Raw genomic sequence first — 4,332 nt, 5'->3', positions numbered from 1 at the left:
AAAAGGGATGTCAAATAACAAAATCAGAAAGTTCCTTAGACAAATTTTTTTTATAATGTCAAATACGTCCTTTATGTATTAGTGTTAATAATCTGGATTAGTGATTAAAATTTTTATTTAGTGATTAAATAATTTTCAGAATTATAACGTTTGTTTGTATATATGAAAAATTTAGGGGGAAAAAAAAATTTATTGAGAAAGGAGACAATGAGAAGGAGAAAGTGAGAAATTTTATTTGTTGATTCAATGGAGGATGAGGAGGGTCATTATTTATCTAAAAACCTAATAAAATACACATCAACTACAACAATGATTCCCAAATGGCTGATTTCTTAGATTATGAGAATGATTTTACACAAACTCAAACTCAAGCTCAAACTCAAACACAAACTCAATATGATGCGTTTTATGAACCAAATCCATATGATGTAGTCATTGATGAGGAACCCAATGCTTCTAATACACAGGTACACTTCTATACTATGCTTAATCTCACTTTCATAGCTCGAAATTATCAAAAGTTTTTATTTTTTCATTGAGGTTTGGCGAACCAGGAAGAGGTTCGCTTACATCTATGAGCCGAACCAATCCCTTGATGAACAGTTCAGCTAGCTGAAACTGTTTAGGTATGCGCCGAACATATATTTTCCACTTCCATCCCATTTTCTAGACACTAGTTCGTCCTGTATAAAACTTTCCTAGAAAGCCGAAGCTATTCCAGAGAGTTCTGAAATAAAAAATATTAATGGTACGGCTTATATAATGAAAATCGTATTAGCCTAACATACCATTAAAAATCATTTGGTACAAGTTCCAATGAGAAGTTGACCACACTCGTGAGATATTGACCTAGATTAATAGAAATTGATGAAAAAGTGGAAACATGCCTGTATTTGAAATATTTAAAAAAACAGAGGATTTCAAACTGACAAGTATTTCTCAATTTCTCTTCAATGAATTTGGAGTGTACGAATAAAATAGCTTAATGTTACAGCTTTACAACAAACGACCGGTTGACTTCAAATGAATTTGGGCAGAAGACGAGGGAAGGTTAGGCAGTTTTGCATAATATTTTTTTGTCTTTGTCATATGGACCCTGCTGCTGAGTCAGCTAATCATGAGATAAACAGAATACTTGACTAGAGGAGGTTTAGTTAATTAAAATTTTCTAAGAGAGGTTTTGGAAATGAGCAATCTTTGGAAGGGAGCAAACACCAAATACTGCAAACTATTAATAATATAAACTCAATCTAAAATCTTAAATAGCATCACAACATATAAGGGAAAAATATCTATTCAATATCTTTCATATTAACCGTCATTTTCTTTTAAAATAAAATATTTATATGCATTTATAAAAATTCCTAATAAAGTTTCTAGCTACATAATAAAAGCAATATACTTTTTTTTATTTTCTTAAAACATTTCTATTATCCAATTTTTAATTCGTTAATACATGAAGAATTTTCAATACATATCTCAAATTAGTAATACGAACTATTCATGTACGTATGACGTTCCAAATTGGAGCAAAATCTTAACCCGTTGACCGGATTTTTGACTGAATTCGAATTATCAAAATCTGTATAACACTCGTACGTAAGGCTGCACATGGATCGGTACAGTCCAGGTTTCTTATGAACCCGGTACATGTATCTAGAGTTGACCGGTACCTCATTTTGAGGACCGGTACCTGTACCTATATTTGGATGTGTACCGGTACGATGATACCATCGGGCTCAAAACCGGTACCCGGTTTTTCCCTATCTCTGGTCTCGAACAAAAATTTTAAGAACAACACAAAACATGCCTTCCTTTTCAACTTTGGATAATTATGTTCCAACGAATTACAGTAGAACACTCATGAATCATAATCTGATTAGAAAGAAATTAAATAAAAATAAAAAACTTAACAGCACTTCCAGTGATTTCAGTACAATGAAATATTTCAACAGATGCCTGTACAATTTGAACTATCAATTGAAAAACGGATGTGTTTGACTTCCGAATCTCAATACTAGGTCACTACATCAATTCCGCACTTTTATAAATTGCTACTGAATCAATCAAATTAAACACAACAATTAACTAAAAAGACGATTCAATCTATAAACCGATCTAAAAAAGAAACCCTAAATCAATTTATAACCAAATTACCCAACATATACTCTCTCCGTTCTTAAATAATAGGTTGGTTTCATGTATAAAATACACATGAAACCAGCCTATTATTTAAAAACGGAGAAAGTATTAGATAAATTACAACCTGTAGAAGAAAAAGAACTAAAGAAATGAAAAAAAAGGAAGCAGGAGAAGAAAAAGATGATGAATAATTGAAAGTGGTTACAAAACCGAAGAAGTTATTAAATAATTGCATGTGATGAACCGCTTAGTAATACAGCTAGTATTGAAATTTATAAAATACATTTTACTTCAGGTGATGAATTACCTCTTGCTGGTTCAAATACAAGTCCAAGTAATGAAACATTCAGTCGTGTTTTTTTGGGACAAAATTGGATTCGGTACTAAACAATTCTCTCTTGGTTTCGTTGCTCGTGGACTCGGTGATGAAATCATTGATGTTTGATTATCAAGGATTTGTGGTGGTGGTATCCGTTCTGTGGCGAAGAAGAAGGGTGGTTTATGGCGAAGAAGATAGAAGAAAAACAGATGAAGTGGGTGAAAGAAATATTTATCCTTAACCTAAAATCTAACAGCCCATATTAATTTTTACAAATTTCATCAATGGTTAAAACTGATCGGTTCTTTGGGTACCGGTTTGATCGGGAATCATACTAGAATCGGTATCTGTACTCCTTCTATACCGGTTCTGAAAATGGGAACCATTACCTGTACCGCCTTAGCCGGTTTCGGTCTTTTTTTATCGCTTCGGGTTCCATTTTTCGGTTCTGGTTCGGTTCCTGTGCAACCTTACTGTACCTTTGCGGTCCTGAATTACTATACATATCCCCAATTGCTAACTAGGCTTCCATGCGTCTATCATTCAGCACTGTTTGACTAGCAAGAAAAATCTGAAAACACTGTGGTCCTAACAAGTGCTGACCCAAGAGAAGATCAATGGAGACCAAAGAAGTGTTGTCACCTCTTTCAATGGGCTCAAGTTGTAATAGGGGGCTTATGTTCCCATACACGTTTGTTGTTAAAACAGGCCTTCTTTAAGTGATCTGACAAGATGGCTGTTTTTAGGCGTACGCAAAAATTTCTGGGCATACTTAATAAAGATAAAAAGGGATGTCAAATAACAAAATCAGAAAGTTTCTTAGACAAATTTTTTTTATAATGACAAGTACGTCCTTTATGTATTAGTGTTAATAATCTGGATTAGTGATTAAAATTTTTATTTAGTGATTAAATAATTTTCAGAATTATAACGTTTGTTTGTATATATGAAAAATTTAGGGGGAAAAAAAAATTTATTGAGAAAGGAGACAATGAGAAGGAGAAAGTGAGAAATTTTATTTGTTGATTCAATGGAGGATGAGGAGGGTCATTATTTATCTAAAAACCTAATAAAATACACATCAACTACAACAATGATTCCCAAATGGCTGATTTCTTAGATTATGAGAATGATTTTACACAAACTCAAACTCAAGCTCAAACTCAAACACAAACTCAATATGATGCGTTTTATGAACCAAATCCATATGATGTAGTCATTGATGAGGAACCCAATGCTTCTAATACACAGGAACACTTCTATACTATGCTTAATCTCACTTTCATAGCTCGAAATTATCAAAAGTTTTTATTTTTTCATTGAGGTTTGGCGAACCAGGAAGAGGTTCGCTTACATCTATGAGCCGAACCAATCCCTTGATGAACAGTTCAGCTAGCTGAAACTGTTTAGGTATGCGCCGAACATATATTTTCCACTTCCATCCCATTTTCTAGACACTAGTTCGTCCTGTATAAAACTTTCCTAGAAAGCCGAAGCTATTCCAGAGAGTTCTGAAATAAAAAATATTAATGGTACGGCTTATATAATGAAAATCGTATTAGCCTAACATACCATTAAAAATCATTTGGTACAAGTTCCAATGAGAAGTTGACCACACTCGTGAGATATTGACCTAGATTAATAGAAATTGATGAAAAAGTGGAAACATGCCTGTATTTGAAATATTTAAAAAAACAGAGGATTTCAAACTGACAAGTATTTCTCAATTTCTCTTCAATGAATTTGGAGTGTACGAATAAAATAGCTTAATGTTACAGCTTTACAACAAACGACCGGTTGACTTCAAATGAATTTGGGCAGAAGACGAGGGAAGGTTAGGCAGTTTTGCATAATATTTTTTTGTCTTTGTC

Source organism: Papaver somniferum, unplaced genomic scaffold (genome assembly GCF_003573695.1).
Source record: "Papaver somniferum cultivar HN1 unplaced genomic scaffold, ASM357369v1 unplaced-scaffold_117, whole genome shotgun sequence".
NCBI classification, from domain to species: Eukaryota; Viridiplantae; Streptophyta; class Magnoliopsida; order Ranunculales; family Papaveraceae; genus Papaver; species Papaver somniferum.
The sequence above is the reverse complement of the archived record's forward strand: the minus strand, read 5'-3'. Positions refer to the sequence as shown.